The following is a 17,712-nucleotide window of genomic DNA, read 5'->3' on the forward strand; positions in this document are numbered from 1 at the left end:
ATTGTGTCCTGACTGATGCAGACCCTGGCCCTATGCCACACACCACACACTCACTGGCCATGGAGGTTAAAAGGAAAATCGTTGTCTCTTTCAGCTCACATCCTTATGAAGGCCAAATGCCCTAGAAAGTCAATGAACAAACAAATGTGCATTCAAATTGTGATCGATACGGTGAAGGAAAAGACTAGGACCTGGTGACTGTGCAGCTCTGTCACTGGCTCAAGGCCAGGTTTCTGGAGGAAACATTTAAGCCAAGACGGGAAGGTAGTAGGAAGGTCTCAGCCATGTGGGAACAGGAGCAGCATTCTGGGGAGGGACTGGCATGAGAAGAGGTCTAAAATGGGCAAGGCCTGGCTCACTAGAGGAAGTGAGAGTAGGCCAGTGTGGCAGAAAGAAGTGGAAGAGCCTCCGAGGATGAGGCTGTGGGCTGGAGGATGTCAGACCTTGGAGCTATGACAGGTATTTGGGCTTATGAGGCATCTGTGGGGCTCCACAGCCTAGCAAGGTGGGGCCCAGGAAGCTTTATATCTTCAGAGGGAACAGGGAAGGTAAGATTTTGCCTTCCTGGTATAAACACAGATTCTAAGACTTGGTTCTGGCATTATGGGACTTCATAAAGGGAAGTGTGACTTCCCCGCAATGTTTACAACATGATGTATGTAGCTAACTCCTCTCTCTTCCTCTCCAAAGCTGGAAGACAGATTGGGGGCTGGGTAGAAGGTATCTTAATGAATCCTGGTCAGGCCTGAAACCCTCAGAGACTAAGAGGTATGTACGATGAGATGCTTGCCTTTAGACACTCAGGTCAGGTCAGAGAAGGACAGGAAATTTAGGCTAAGCTGGCTGCAGGGACAGACAAAAGCTAGGCCAGTGAGACTCCAGGAAATGAGACCACTACCACAATTTTTGAGCCAAATTTGAAGCATGCTTTATTAAATACTGGCCAGGACAATGAACACTGGCCAGGTCAATACCTGAGATTCCCACTGAATGGCCACTAACTACATTAGTCTGGTGCTTATAAAAGGCACAACCCATAAGGCTATGTACTCCCTTCCTTTGTCCAATCCAGGGCAAGCATATATCATGAATCATTTCCTGCCTACATATCTTTTATGTATGTGATCAGGCAAATACTGTGCAGTTGGGGCAAACAACCTTGTTTACAGGAGTGAAAATACATGCTTTGTTATCTTGCTTGAACAACAGCCCTCAGCATTCCAGGAAGTTAACTCTCCTTAGGTAAGTGGTGCTTACAGGTTAGAGGCATTTTTGCTTTATAGCTCACTTCAGCATACTAATTTAAACTTAAAACATAATTTAGCCCTCACAGGTCTTGGCTCAAGTCTTAGTTCTTCCTTCCGATAAGCCTGTTAGCAGGTAAAAGGAACCTAGTCCAAGAAGCTCAGACTGCCTGCTTTGATTGTCTAGGCTGTTGGCTTAGTGGTTCATAGAGGATGCAAGGCCTTAGCTCATTGGAGTGAGAGGAAGCCAGTGTGGCAGGAAATGGGAGATGATCCTTCCAGAATGAGGATATAAGGAGAGAGGAGGTCAGACAATCGGTCTTGGAGCTGTGAGAGGGGCTTAAGATACACACACACACACACACACACACACACACACACACACACACCATGTTTCCCACACTCCCATGATTTATAATCGATGCAGTCCATAGCAAATATGCATCGCACTCAGATACCATAAACACTGTGCCACTCCACAATACATCCCATTCTGCATTACCTTGTCATAGTATACATATGGCATATAGTACACCAAACATATTACGCCATATTTTACACATATCATACACTCCATGCATCCATGAATGCATAAGCACCATACACACACACACAGATTACATCATAATATATACCATATAATGCCATGCCACATACATGAATCCATAGACATGCATACCACACATATCTCCAACATGTATCATGTGTAGCAATGATCATACCCACACTACTATTGACTACTACTACTACTACAACACACACACATACACACACACACACACTCACACACACACACACTCACACACACACACACAACTTCTCTGTATCTCAGGTATAGCAGGTGCAATGGAAAAGACCAAGGTCTCTACAAAAGCCTGGGGAAGGTTCTGACAAGGACTCCCAGAGCGCATGGGGTGGTACTGATTTCTGACAGTTTCCTTTACCAGGAAAGCAGTATATGTTTAAAACCACAGTTCTGAAAAGAACCTGTGGTAGCAACAGAGGTTATTACATAATAGCTGCCCCAGTGTCAGAAGCACATTCTCTCCCAGCCGTGTAGGTAAGAGCCTAAGATATCCAGAGACTGGTTCTGAGGTGCATCTGCTCTCTTGTTCCTGACTGCTGATAGCCTTCCATGGACAGTTAGGCACACACCTTGGACTGCTGCCTCCATCTGTATAAGGCACTCGATCCGTGTCTTCTCTTTATTCTAATAAAAGTTCAGTAAGCCCAGAAGGTCTCATCTTATGACCATTAATTAAACCGGCAAAGAAGCTATTTCCAAATGACAGCTCTGGAAAGTCCACCAAACCATATCAGGTCAAAGGCCTTTCTCAGCTTCCAGAGATCTTTGAAGAGGAGCCAAGTGACTCTGGTTCCATCGACTAACTCTGTGTACTCACCTGTGTCCCACCCAACTCATTGGAGAAATAGGATCTATTTACTACCTTTGAGAGCTTTGTGGTTGTCCGAGTTCTTTTCATTTTCCTATTGCTGTGATAAAACCCTGTGGCCAAAAGCAACTTGGAAGAGAAAATGTTTATTTCCCTCTGTATGCCATTTGTTAATAAAGGACTGCTTTGGGCCAGGATAGGACAGAATATAGGTAGGCGGGGAAAACTAAGCTGAATGCTGGGAGAAAGGAAGACAGAGTCAGGGAGAAGCCATGGAACCCCTGGAGACAGACGCCGGAGACTTTACCCAGTAAGTCACAGCCACGTGGCAATACACAGATTACTAGAAATGGGTTAAATTAATATGTAAACGTTAGCCAATCAGAAGCTAGAGCAAATGGGCCAAGCAGTGATTTAATTAATACAGCTTCTGTATGATTATTTTTGGGCTAAGTGGCCGGGAACTAACTATGAGTGACCTCCCTCAACATTTAATTCTTCTTATAACTCTCAGGTCACAATCAATCACTGAGAACAATCAGGGCAGGAGTTTGAGGTAGGAACCTGGAGGCAGGAACTAAAGTAGAAGCTATGGAGGAATACTGCTTCCTGGCTTGTTCTTCCTGGCTGGCTCAGGCTGCCTTCTTATATAAGCCAGGACCACCTGCCCAGGACCCTCCCACATCAATCATTAATCAAGACAGCACCCTACAGACTCACCTATAGACTAACTTTACTGAGGCATTTTCTCAGTTAAGAGTCTCTCTTCCTAGACATGCCTGGGTTTGTGTCAAGTTGATCAAAACCAACTAGCACAGGGCTCAAAGAGTTGGCTGAGTTCTCTTTGGTCAACTTCTTCAGCTAACTGTGCCCTCTCAGTGACAATGGGAGATCTTGGTTGCAATGGGAGATCTTGGTTGCAGCGGCCCACATTCCCGTGGACAGCAGAGGAGACAGGATATGTGAGAACAATGGTATGTTTTATTTTAATTACTGTGCCTAAGAGATCCATAAAACAAAAATGCCTCTAACCTCTAAGCCTCTTGCCCAAGAACAGATACTTCCTGAAATGCTGGGGGCTATTGTTTATGGGAGACAACAGGCTACATGTTTTCTGTCCCCTAAACAAGATTGTTGGACTCAACTACACTGGATGTGCTTGATCACATGTAGGTAGAAGGTACATAGTAGAAAGTATGTCAGGATGTAAGCTTGCCGCTGATTGGATGGATGTAGGAGGGAGATACACAGGAGATACATCAGGATACATGCTTACCCCTGATTGGACCCCTGATGGGAAATATGGTGGCCTTGTAGTTTTGCCTTTTTTAAGCCTCTGTAAAACGTGATTTGTAGCCATTTCCCGGGAACCCTGAAATGGTCCTGGCCAGAGTCTAACATCCTGGTCAGTATTTAATTACAATTTGCTTCAAATTTGGCTCAAAAATTGTGGTAGTAGTCTCATTCTTAACTGATGGGATTAATGGATGTCCCAGGAGGATCATGTGTTCCCTGGAGGATTTGCCTGTTTTAAGGACCTGAAGAAAGAGAGGTCAAGAGGTAGGCCCTAGCAAAGAGACATCATCGTATCACGTGGAATGGGGCAGTCCTCACCCTATCACTGACTCCTATCATGTGACCGTGTTCACTTTCCTGGAACAGAACTTACTTTTCTAAGAGACCCAATGAGCTCTTTAAGCTGCCGGATTTATAGATGTGCAGGGCTTGTAACTTCGGCATCATCAGGCAAGACAGTGACAAAGTTATTACATCCCATTACCTTTTTGCCTTCAAGGCTTGAGTCTACAGGCTGTCAAAAACTTATCAGACGCCTTCATCCAAGAAGCAGGACAGTAATACCCCTAAGATTATTACCCCTGGAGAGCGTTTTTCTCCACAGTGTTTCTTTTTTTCCACCACTGCCCAATCTCATCCTTTCGAGTATCACATGCCGTTCTGCAATAAACTCTGTCTTCTTAGTTCTGTGTCTGTTCTGAATCCACTGGACTGAGGTTAGAAGGACTGAAAACCCAAGGAGGCTAGAGAAAATCCAGATAACAACCGTGTGGGTGGGAATGAGGAAGGATGACTGACACAGCCCACAGCAGCCACCACCTTATTACACTGACCACTAGTTCCACACCAAGAATCAGGCTGCTTTTCCTCAAGATTGGCGTGTCTGTCCTTAAGCAAGACAGAAGATCCTATACTATTGCTTTTCATACTTGGGGAAACTGAGGCTTGTAGACAATTCTTACCCAAGCACACCCAGTTGGTAGGTTGACTGGGACAGAAATGCAGATCCAAGGCACTCAAATCTTTTCACAGACTCTAGAAGGCTCCTTTGTTTTGGCTTGTCTTTTTTTGTTTTCCATGAAATTCAAAGCTGGGTGGGTAAAGAAAGGAATTTGATAAACTTCTCCAGTCTGGAGCTCTTCCCAGAGGTCTGGGGGCAGAGAACCATGTTCTGCTGACACACCTTCTCTGCTGGAAAAGTTTTTAAACAGCCAGCTCTGCTCTCTGGGTTTCTGTTCATGCCACGGGATAGGGGAAGCCTGGAGTGTGGAATGCGTTCAGACAACTGTCTCTCCTGGATCCTCATTCTCTGAACTGCCTGGCTCTTTCTGGATTCTAAATGCAGAGGCTTCAGAGTAGAGTGATAAAGAATCTGCTGCCCCAGCAGGGAAAAGGGGATCCCGGGATGCAAAGTGACTTCTGTCAGACCACAGAGCCCCTACAGCAAGCCTCCAAACGACTTTCAAAATAGAGGAGGCCTTGGACCAAGGGTGATGAGCAGAGGCTAGAAGAATGAAGGCTTATTCTACTCCAGACCTGTCCCTAGAACTCCTCTCCTTTCCCCTAGTGTGTGGGCAGCAGTTTGAACTTCCAAACAAGAACTTCTCCCCAGGATCAACAACTCAGGCCTACCCTCAAGAACTCTGACCTAGGGAACCTCAGTTGCTGAGCACAACAAGAGTCCATGTGTAACACACGTTTGTTTTTTATTGTTCCCTTTCCAAAACACCAAGGCACGTTTAGCCACAGCCACAGCTTGTTCCTCGATTACCCAGTACTTTTGACTCGGGAAACCTCCACAGAGCAGCTCTTGGAAGCAGTGAGAATACCTGCGGGAAGATCCAGGCATTGATCCATCACTGCCTTGTCCTGTGATGGTGGCAAACCTAGTACAAAGGCACTTACGAGGGAGGGGGGACCGTCCTCAATGACCTTCATACCTGCTTATTAAATAGCTGCCTAAACTTGGATGCCTTTCAACTGTTACTCTGGTTTCTTGGCCATCCAGAAATTTCTTATCTTTAAATATTGCTCAGACATGCACTTATTAATGAGCCTGTGCAAAACATTCCCCTCTTAATTTTTTTCCTTTATTTTTATTTTGTGTGTACAGGTATTTTGCCTGCATGTGCATCTGTGCACCATATGTGCACAAGAAGCCAGAAGAGAATGTTAGATCCCTTGGGACTAGAGTTACAGATGATTGTGTGCTGCCACCTGGGTGCTGGGAATTGATGTATATCCAGGTCTACTGGAAAGGTAACTGAATGGAAAGTAACTGAATGGAAAAAATGAAATAAAAAGAGAACACGACTATTCTGAAATTAAAGGGAAGATTTTTTATTATTATTATTAATTTATAAAAATTTCCACTTCCTCCCCTTCTCCCAATACCCTCCCACTCCCCCCACTCCCTCTCCTCCTCCCTCTCCAGGCCTAAGAGCAGTCAGAGTTTCCTGCCCTGTGGGAAGTTCAAGTTCCTCCCCCCTTTCTCCAGGTCTAGGAAGGTGAGCATCCAAACAGACTAGGATCCCAAAAAGCCAGTACATGCAGACGAAACAAGACCCAGTGCCATTATCAATGGCTTCTCAGACAGCCCCCATGTCAGCCACATTCAGTGAATCCGGTTTGATCACATGCTCGTTCAGTCCCAATCCAGCTGGCCTTGGTGAGCTCTCATTCGATCAGTCCCCTTGTATCAGAGGGTGAACGCACCCCTCGCAGTCCTGACTTCCTTGTTCATGTTCTTCCTCCTTCTGCTCCTCATTTGGACCTTGGGGGCTCAGTCCAGTGCTCCAATGTGGGTCTCTGTCTCAATCTTCATCAATCGTCAGATGAAGGTTCCCTCTGGTCCTGACTTCCTTGCTCACGTTCTCCCTCCTTCTGTTTCTCATTTGGACCTAGGAAGTTAAGTCCTGTGTTCCAATGTGGGTCTCTGTCTCTATCTTCATCCATTGCCAGATGAAGGTTCTATGGTGATATGCAAAATATTCATCAGTATGGTTATGGGCCAAGGCCAGTTCAGGCACCCTCTCCTCTGCTGCCCAGGGAACAATCTGGGGACCTTTCCTTGGACCTGGGAACCCCTCTAGAATCAAGTCTCTTGCAAACCCTAAAATGGCTCCCTTAGTTGAGATATATACTTCCCTGCTCCCATATCCATCCTTCCTCCATCCCACCCATTCCATTCCCCCACACTATCCCCAATCCTCCCCTTCTCCCTTCTCTCTAACCATCTCCATAGGGAAGATTTTTATCGTTGATATAAGGGAGAAAGCAGGCAGAGGGAAGAGCCCAGGCTGATCATGGAAGGAGAGAGGAAGAGGGACAACAATGGAGGAGCCACTGACCAAGAGAGGTGGCCAGGGCCAAGAGTCCAGTGTAACCAAAATGGTTGAATTACACAGGGATCAGGCAGGGGAAGGGAAATGGAAGCCCAGCCCCAGGGAGGGAGAGGCTTAGATTGGGGAGAGAAGTGCTGGGAGGAGTCACAGAAACTGAGAGGGACACTGAGACCTACCAATAGCCAGAGATCTTAACTGCTGAGCTGTCTGTCTTCCAAATGTTACAGTCTTTAGACCTCAACTTTCTCCATTGAACAAGAAGGGGTTCATCCAGCTGTGACCCTCAATGTCAAAGTCACGAGTGCTGGGATCACAGGACAGCACTATCATGCTCAGCCAATCATGTGACAGTTTTTGACACAAATTCACTTTGTGTAGGATTAGCATAGCTATTCCTGCTTTCTCTGGATTACCATCTGCAAAGACTATGTTCAGTCCTTTTGTTTCCAGTCTGGGTTCCCTGTAACTAAAGTGAGTTTCTTGTAGGCAGCCCCTTGGTGGATCCTAGGCTTGTTTTCCCAATCAACTACATTACAGCTTTTGACCTTGGATTATAACATAGAGGAGAGCGGAGTGGAGACACCCGTGCTCTTTCCTTCCAGGGTTGGTGGCATTCTCTTGGTGTCTTTGGAACCTTCACAGCTACTGTCTGGCACTGAGTCTACTAGACTGTTATAAGTCGACTTTTATAGCTCAATACTCCATGTAAAAGTAGAGACTTTGCCCTTCCCCTGATATTTTGCAAACACGGTGTCAAGCGTGGAGCAGGAACTCTGCTCCTTCTCCTGAATGAACACTGTCGATGAGCATATTAACTTTTATCAAACTCTTTGTACCGGATCAAGTGCTGTGTGAACACACTTTGCTTCTGTCATAGTTAAGTGAGACACCTTGATCAAAGACACTTATGAAAGAAAACATTTAACTGGAGGCTTGCTTACAGCTTCATAGGGTTAGTCCATCTGGTGGGGAGCATTCTGGCAGACACAGTGCTGGAGCAGTGGCAGAGAGATAGAGAGAGAGAGAAAGAGAGAGAGAGAGATAGAGAGAGAGAGAGAGAGAGAGAGAGAGAGAGAGAGAGAGAGAACACAAGATTGGACCTGGTATGGGTTTTTGAAACCTCAGAACTCACCCCCACTGACCCATCTCCTCAACAAGACCATATATCTTTCAGTAAGGCCACACCTCCTAATCCCTCCTAAAAAGTCCATCATCTGGGAACCAGGCATTCAAACATATGAACCTGTGGGTATCATTTTCTTTCAAGTCAACCACAGCTTCCATCATCTTTTCATTCTCCCCACAGGTTGGTGAAATAAAGGCAATGATTAATGATTGCTTGAGTACTGGAGAAAAAAGGAAATCTCAATCTCTCTCAGCTGGGCAAAGCAGACCACTATCCCAACCCAGGCATCCAGTTCTGGTGACCTCCTCATTATCGCCTCCTTTGTTCCACAGGACAGAAAACGCCAAAGGACTAACCACCTAGACCAAAAGGAAGCTGGGTATCTCTCATTCGGAAGAAGCCTGAGACAGGTGGCAGAGATTGGCAAAATCATGGAGCAGGCTCACCAGGATCCGAGGGTTCCGTCCTCTGGGCTCACCCCGTGGAGAAGAACACATCTCTAAAGCCTTGTCGTCAAGATAGCTACTACAGCTCTAGTTAAAGAAGACGCACATCCCAGGTCTCTGAAGTTTGCCCAGAGGAAGTGGCAGCTAGCTCTATGACTGTCCTCGGTCTCACAGAATGTGAGCATTAATCTTGGGAAATGATGGCCTGGTGAAGCAAGAGGATCCCCGAGTCTTGCCCTGTGGCACTTCTTTTGCCGCAATCTCCAGTGTCGGGCCCCAAATAAACACCAAGCAAGGCTCACTCAGCACTTGTGGCTCCTCCCTGCACTTTTTCCTTGCCCCCTACCCTAAACCTCTCCAGCCTGACGTCCAGGATTGTCAGTGTCGGATGGGGTCCAGGGAAGGGAAGAATGGCACCTTTGGGTCCACAGAGTTTCAGGATGACAACAGCATCCTGAGGAAAACCTTCACATCCTGCCCGCAGACATCATGGCCATTGTCCTATTACTATTCCCTATGTCACCAAATGTTTTCTGCTTGGAGCCCATGTGTCAGCCTGAGCAGGAGCTGGCGGGGCCTGTATAAATAATCGCTCTCTTTGCTGCTACAAAACACCTGACAAAGAAATAGGAGGAAGAAAAGAAGGAAGGAAGGGTGGGTCTGTTTGGTTCAAAATTTCACACTACAGTCTGTCACGGCAGCAAAGGCACTGCGGCAGGAGCATGAGGCAGCTGGGCATGTTCTATCTACAGACAGGAGCATGAGGCAGCTGGGCATGCTCTATCTACAATCAGGAAGCATGAGGCAGCTGGGCACACTGTATCTAGTCAGGAATCAAGCAGGAGGCAGCTGGGCACACTATGTCTACAGCCAGGAAGCATGAGGCAGCTGGGCACACTGTATCTACAGTCAGGAAGCATGAGAAAACTGGGCACACTGTATCTACAGTCAGGAAGCATGAGGCAGCTGGGCACGTTGTATCTATAGTCAGGAAGCATAAGACAGCTGGGCACACTGTATCTACAGTCAGGAAGCATGAGAAAACTGGGCACACTGTATCTACAGTCAGGAAGCAGAAAGGGAGAAAGGCTGTGCTCAGTTCTCTTTTCTATTCAGATCAAGACTCTAATCCATGATATTGCACACAATTAAGGTTGATCTTCCACAATTCCCTACATTTCCGCATTTTTAACCCAGAAACCTCCTCACTGAAGTGCTTTGAGGTTTGTTTCCACAGCATTTCTATCAAGCTGACAGTCCAGCCTGACCATCACAAGGCTCACACGTAGGCCAGAATGGAAAAGCAGGAGATGGTAAGTTTAGGCCCAGCTCCCTTGCACACACTGTGTACTCTGCATCACCCCCACCAGCATGGCTGTGGAGCCTCAGTGGTAATCTCTCCATCTCCAACATGGATATGTCTCTGCCTACTTTCCTTCCCCTGTCCTACAGTTCTCTAGGTCATTTCCAGAATAGAATAACCTTCTCAGTCTCCTTTTAATGTCCGATTCTAGGGAAAGCCAGCCTAAGGCATGGTGACTCTCCATGTCTCTGCTCCAGCATCTGGAATATTCTTTACTCCTCCTGCATCTTACTCCAAGGCACATCAAAGCAGTGGTCAGCACTCTGAGCATGGAGATGGAGAAGCTACTGGAGATAGGCTGATGGTATCTTCGAGCCCATTGAGATATTGAAGCAATTCAAAGACATGAAACAGAGAGCAGGTTCTATCTAACGTCGTGTTGAGAAAAATCAGTGGTGAAAGATGCAGGAACCAGGAGGTGGAAAAGGACCCTAGAAGTAGACAAAGGGCACAGAGTTCTTCACCTTACACAGTGGGAAATTAATAGACACTGGTTGACCTTAGACCAGGTAAGAGCCCAGACAAATCCCAACGTCTTTGTTTTATGGTACACAGTCATGCACGCTGAATACTAAGGGCAATGCTCCGAAAGATGTGGGGTGAGGAGACTTCCTCGTTGTGTGACTAACCTAGTGTGTCCTTACGTAAACCCACATGGTGGAGATCAACCACTCAGTATGACCACGTGATGCAAAGAGATTCTGTGAACCTGAGATGTGCAGTACACTTTACAAACAACCCAAAAGCAGGTGTTCTCACACAGTGATGAAAACTGCGCTATAGTGAATATATAAACCAGGGTGATGGCAACTTGACTGGATTGAGAAATGTCCCAAAGACCGATAAGGCATGCTTCAAGATGTATCAGAAAGGGCATTTCTTGAGAGGACTGGCGTGCAGGACAGCAAGAGAGAGGGAGCCCGGGAATACAGACAGTACCAGCCTACCGGCTAGGGACTAGATGGAACAAAATTGAAAAGAGGAAGACACCCACAGGCACTGGGTCACTGCTGCATTTCCTGCTTCCTGGCTGCCACACGGTGAACAGCTCAGCTGCAACACACCTCCCCCATCATAATGAGTCTGCCTTGCCACAAGTCTTAAACAAACAACAAACAAGCAAGCAATGTAGTGAGCCAATAATGGACCCAAACCTCTGAAATCATGAGCTCTGGGGAGTAGATGAGGTCCTGACCTGAGCAAATACGTACTGTTGACAGAAGCACAGCCATGTCAACGACCCCCCGTAGGCCCACAGCATATGTCTCTCACTAACCTTTCTGGTTAACCTTTCTGTGCCCCATGTTATCTGCTTTCTCGTCTTACCCTCTGAAACATTTATCTAATTAGTTTTTATCAATAGAACTCGGGAGTCAGATATCAGGGTAACAATCTGAATGATCAGAAAAGTGTCAGAGAAGTGATCAGTGACCTCCTCTCTCTCTCCTCCTTGATCCAAAGGGGACCAGAATTTTTTAAAGCTCCACCCTACTACTTCCTGTGTCTCTCTATATGTCCTTGGTCCTCCAAAATCTCTATGGCTAATTTTGATCAGCTACTAGATAGCTCCACCCTCTGATCCAAAGTAAACTTTATTGGCAGCCCTCACTGTACGGCACAGTAAAGCATTCTCATGCTCTATGCCTGCTCTCTGCCGAGTCCTTGTCCTCTCTGTTTTCTGTTCCTAATGTTGTTCCCGTATCTTCTACAAGACTGTTTCCTCCTTGGTCTGATGGGAATGCCAATCATCCTGCCAGTATGAACTGGTCCCTTCTGTCCTTTGTCTTTCCAGAGGCTCATGATGGTAGCTGAATAGGTATTCAGTACAACATGCTTTCCTCATGACGTGGCATGGGACCCTCAGCTTTCTATCCTGGAGCATGAATATGATGTATGTATGTAAAGGTATAGAGTATGTTCCTGGCACTGTCCATTTCAAATGGATTCAGTCCATTTCTTGGCTGCACAGGTCATGCTAATAAGCGTAAATATATCTTTCCTCCTTTTAGTTGATTTTCTCTAGGTATTTTGTCAAAGCAACAAGAAGTTGATAACAAGAATTATAACAAGAATTAATAACACCTTAATAATTATAACTATCAACAGCTATAGCCTGTACATAACTGCGTGTGCTGTGCTTTTATGAGACAAACAGCATGGTACTTTTGCTTCTGCTTGCAACTATGAAGATGGGAATGGTTAAGAGCAAGGATGGATGACATAGATGTACAAGTGGAGGGACAGGAGGCAGGTGAATGATACAGTAAAGAGTGGATATATGAAGAGTCAAATGGATGGATGGATGAATGTGCACTTGGGTAGATAGCTGGATGCTACATTGAAGAAAGGGGGGAGATGAACTGAGCGAATGTGGGGGGTGCAGGTAGGCATGCCTAAGTAAAAGAACATCTAGATGGTTGTTGGAATGTTTCGATGATGAGTGTGATGCTGTTTTCTTTATCAGTCCCTAGTCAGTTCCATAATTTAGTCACTGTGCTTAATGCTGTAATAAACTTTGATGTGCAAGAGTCTCTGTGACATGCTGAGGCAGAGTCCTTTGGATAAGTCTCAGGAGTGACACAGCTGGGCTCCTTGGAAGCGCTTTACTTTAGTGTTTTGAGGAGCCTTCATACCATAAAGGTCGCATCCTTTTCAGCATTCGTTGATATGTGTTTTCTTTTCCTTTTTTATTTAGTTTTTAAAACTATGTTTTCTCATTTTACATACCAGTCCGAGTTCTCGCTCCCTCCCCTCCTCCTGCTCCCCCACCTTCCACTCACCTCATCCTCCATCCACTCCTCAGAGAGCGTAAGGCTTCCCATGGGGAGTGAATGAAGTCTGGCACATCACTCTGAGGCAGGATCAAGGCCCTCCCCTGTATATTTAGGCTAAGTGTGGTATCCCTCCAATGAGAATGGACTCCAAAGAGCCAGTTCAAGCTCTAGGGATAAATACTGGTCCCACTGCCAGTGGCCCCACAGGCTGCCCCAGCCACATAACTGTCACCCACATCCAGAGGGACTATATAGGTTCTCCCCATCAGTCCCTGGGTGGAGGGGGGAAAGAACATGAGGGAATAGGATGACTGAGATGGGGGACAGACAGAAAGGGAGAGCAAGGAAAGAGATATCTTGATTGAGGAAACCATCATGGAACTAGCAAGAAACCTGGCACTAGGGAAATTCCAAGGAATTCACAACATGATTCCAGCTAAGACCTTAAGCAAAACTGGAGAGGGTACCTGAACTGGTCTTCCTCTGTAATCAGATTGATGGTTACCTTAATTGTCACCATAGAAACTTCATCCAGCAACTGATGGAAGCAAATGCAGAGACCCACAGCCATTACAGGGCCGAGCTCCCAGAGTTCAGTAAAAGAGAGGGAGGGAGTTCTTTAAGAACTGTGTATTCATTTGTTAATCTGTTCTTGTCAGCTAGAAATTTATGCTCCAATATGAATGCAGTGCAGAATAAGGACCTTTAAGGATCCGTGTGTTTTCTTTCCCAGAGCTTGCAGATATGAAATGGGGACCTTGCAAGCATAACAAAGGGAAGGATTCTGAGAGAGGGAGATGGTCTTTGCATATAGGACTGAGGTGGTCACGAAGGTCCTTACAGTGCAAAAGCAGACAACAAGAGACTCAGATGGAAATGGGGCATTGGGAGCTGGGATGAGAGAGATGACTGCTGATGCTGAGTGTGGATGAAAGGCCGCAGTTCAAGATGCAGGCAGGTTCTCAAAGTCTGAAGAAGCAAGGAAATACACATCTCTTTGAGACCTAGAAAGAACACAGCCAGCTGACACATGATTTCAGCCCACTACGTCCACTTTCGAATCTACTGTAACAGGATTGTCAGACTATACATGGGGCTTGGTTTCATTTGAATTTGTGTCTGTGTGTTTCTATGTGTGTATATGTCTGTGCATGCATGATGTGCTTGTGTAATTGTGTGCATGGATGTGTGCATATGTGTGTATGTTTATATCTGTACATGTGTGCATTCATGCATAAGTATATGTGTGTGTATGCATGCATGGTGTGTTTGTATGTGTGTGTCCCAGAGTTCAATCTCTTGTGTCATTACTCAGAAATTTTCCATACTTTGTTTGGAAGTCCTAGAGATTCACCTCTCTTTGCTTCCCGAACATTGAATTACAAGTATATACCACCATGCCAGGCTCTTTTGTACTGACTCTGGGAATTGAACGCAGCTCCTCATGCTTGTAAAGGAAGCACTTTAGCACCTAAGTCATATCCCAGCCCTGTTTTAAGACACAAAATCTGTGTTTGTTCTAGAAACCCTAGGGTAGCAAGGCACATGACAGCAGCTAGACCTTAATGAATCTCCTATGTCCACCTCCTCACCGCACTGGTTTCGCTTCAACTTCCAGGTCAGACAGAAGCAAAGCGTCCTTCATGTCTGGAAGCTGTGGGATTCCCCGGTGCTTTACTTTCAGGGCCTCTGAATGCAAGACTGCTATCAGCCTGCCTCTGGGGTCTAGACCTTCAGAGCTTGGTAGCAAAGAATGAAGAATGCCTCACTTCTTTCTTCAGTCCGGATCCCAGAGGCAGGAAATCTCTGTTTCCCTTTTCATTTCTGTGGTCAGCTAAGAATACAGCCTGGTGGGGCACAGTGACCTCGCCTGTAATCCTAGAGATGGGGTTGGGAGTTCAGGGTGGAGTCAGGAGGATCAGGAAATCATGGCCAGTGTTGGCTACCTAGTGAGTCTGGGGCCAGCCTGGGATACATGAGACCCTGACTCAAACAAAGAAAGCAGCCTTGCAGATGTTCAGGTTTAGCAGAAGCTCCAGGAGCCAGCAGGCTGCTTGCCTGCCTCCATCTTTTGCTCCCACAGTCCTGACCTCCCACTGAGAAGAAGAAGCCGATCACGGGTCATCACTAGGGTGCCAAGTCAGCCTCCAGCACCAGCCAGGTGGGCTGTGACTTTCCCAGAAGTCTTTGTTCTGTGCCAGATTCTCCTGGAAACCGCCAGCCCATGCTGCCAGGCGGATTCCTGTTGTGTGCTCTGATCTCCTTCAGGGGAGCCAATAAGGTGGGGTGGGGTGTGGGGAGAGGCTGTGCTGGAGCTAGGGGCAGGCGTCCAGGCGTGACTGCCAAGGCAACTCCAGAGTCAGCACTCACTGGAGGTCTGTACCCTTGATTCTAGCAGGCACAAAGGGCCCCAGGAGAACCCAACAGGTTCCTGATTGAAGAGGTCTAGCAACACACCTTAGATGTCTACCGAATCCTTGCAGCTATAGAACTTACTGATGGGCACTGTTCTCGATGGTCCTGAGGCACATTTTCTAAATGCCAGTTTAGCCTTATAGTTTTCTCTAAAAATGTCTTCCTTCTCCTCCACTTGCTACACTCCAGGAAAGAAAAGAGACAATACCACCCAGAAGAAAACAAAACCAAAGCATGGATCATGCTTTATGTTGAAAATAATAATTATTATAGGATTGTTTCCATGACTAAATTTAGGAAACGATATAAATCAAAGGGCAGGATATAGGAGAAATGACTTTTTGGAAATTCTGGATGCTGGTAGGCTAAACTGGCTATAGACTGAAGGTTTCATGGCATTTAAAACAGGATGAGAGGAAGCAGGAGGCAAACCTGTGAGACTGTGATTCAGCAAGGATGTGCGTGCAAGTGGACACACACGCTTCCCAAAGAATGTTCCAGAACACTCAGTATGGTTGCTTTGTGGCTGAGACATAGTTTGTAATTTTCTGACTTATAATTATCTGTGTTGTCTAAAATAACACGTTAGGTTATGGTCTCCTCCCTACTCCCTAGAGAGACAAGGTTTCTCTGTGTATCCCTGGCTGTTCTGGAACTCACTCTGTAGGCCAGACTGGCCTCGAACTCAGGGATCTGCCTGACTCAGCTTCTTGGGATTAAAGGCATGTACCATCACCTGTCTATATGCTGCATTTTTTTAAAGAACTTTTTTTCGGGGGCTGGAGAGATGGCTCAGTGGTTAAGAGCATTGCCTGCTCTTCCAGAGGTCCTGAGTTCAATTCCCAGTAACCACATGGTGGCTCACAACCATCTGTAATGAGGTCTGGTGCCCTCTTCTGGCCTGCAGACATACACACAGACAGAATATTGTATACATAATAAATAAATAAATATTTTTTTTAAAAAAAAGAACTTTTTTTCTTGTGAGACAAGGTTTAGCTCTGTAGCCTGGGCTAGCTATGAACTCACAGTAATCCTTCCTTCTCAACATCCTGAGTGCTGGGATTATAGAAGTGTGCGACTACTCATGACTGAAGTATTTTTTAAAAAAAAACACATTTATTTATTTGGTGAGTGTGTGGTGTGTGTGTGTGTGTGTGTGTGTGTGTGTGTGTGTGTGTGTGTGCACGTGTGCATGCGTACATGCATGGTGTGTGTGCATATTCATATGCCCAGGCTATCATGGGGGTGGTGCATTCTGGAAATCAGAGAGCAGTTTGTGGGAGTTAGCTCTCTCCTACCATGTAGATTCTGGGGACTGAACTTAGGTTGCCAGTTTTGCCATCCAGTACCTTTACCTGCTGCGTCATCTTGCTGGCTCAAAGTGCTTCTTTTGCGGTGAAATAAACCCATGACCAGCTGACCCCGGACTAGGGAGATCATGGATTCTCTGGCAAGTCAGATAAACTCCCAGCCCAAACTCCCCAGGGAGTTGGGACCTCTCAGCTGTGTTTATAAAAGGCAGGTGGAAGCCTCAGGCCCCTGGTTATTCATTACACTTTATGAAATGCTGATATCTCAAATACTCATAAATAAGCTAAGGAGTGGTGAGTCACCCAAAGGCCAAACCAGACAAACGACAGCCTTACTGATTAACCAGCTTTGCAGCAACCTGCCAGCTGCCTAACAGCATGTGGGGGACTAGGGCCCATGCCTTGCTGAGGTGGTCAAGGGTCAGAGGCTACCTTTGGTCTATAGGGCCTGCTTGTCAGGAAACTAGACATCGCCCTTGGATTTTGGAAACTCCTGGACTCTCTTATACTCTTAAAGGCCCAGAAATGCCGTCTCTGGAGCCCTACCTTTCTGGGTTCCATGGAGTCCACTGTGGGGTATGGATGTTACTCATGTCCTACTGAAGACATATGGTGACTCTGTCCTCTCCTCTTTCACTGAGCTTAGGGCCTCACCTTGAACTTCTGCTGTGCTCCTTACACTGAATTGAAGTTGAGAGCACCAGCAAGCATTCTAGGGCACCCCGAAGACAGATCCAAAACCTCTTCCCTGCTCCAAGTGTTGAAGAACAGTTTTTGTGCCAGAAACAGAAAAAGAGGAGGAAAAATGGCCTCTGAGACCTGACCTCTGAGGGTCGTGGACCACCAGGGATCCAAAGTTTCAGAGACACTGACTGCCTTGGTTGATGGTTGGATATGGTGATAGTTTAAATGTGAAATATCTCTCTGAACACTCGTTTCCCAGATGGCGACAGTATTACGGGGGAATACTGAACCTTTCAAATGTAGAACTGGGCTG

General features: G+C 46.3%; 1 long non-coding RNA gene across 2 annotated transcripts; it reads left to right on the forward strand.

Annotated features, from left to right (window-relative positions):
• Positions 1-2,857: 2,857 nt before the first annotated feature.
• LOC146891075 (uncharacterized) lies at positions 2,858-9,158 on the forward strand. Of its 2 annotated transcripts, none has more exons than XR_014997987.2 (3): positions 2,858-2,948; positions 6,048-6,193; positions 8,585-9,158. It is a non-coding gene; the product is annotated as an uncharacterized LOC146891075 (long non-coding RNA). The 2 variants fall into 2 exon arrangements; XR_014997988.2 differs by having other exon boundaries at positions 8,737-9,158.
• The last annotated feature ends 8,554 nt before the right edge of the window (positions 9,159-17,712 follow it).

The sequence above is a fragment of the Myodes glareolus genome, chromosome 19 (genome assembly GCF_982192425.1).
Source record: "Myodes glareolus chromosome 19, mMyoGla1.1, whole genome shotgun sequence".
NCBI lineage: Eukaryota > Metazoa > Chordata > Mammalia > Rodentia > Cricetidae > Myodes > Myodes glareolus.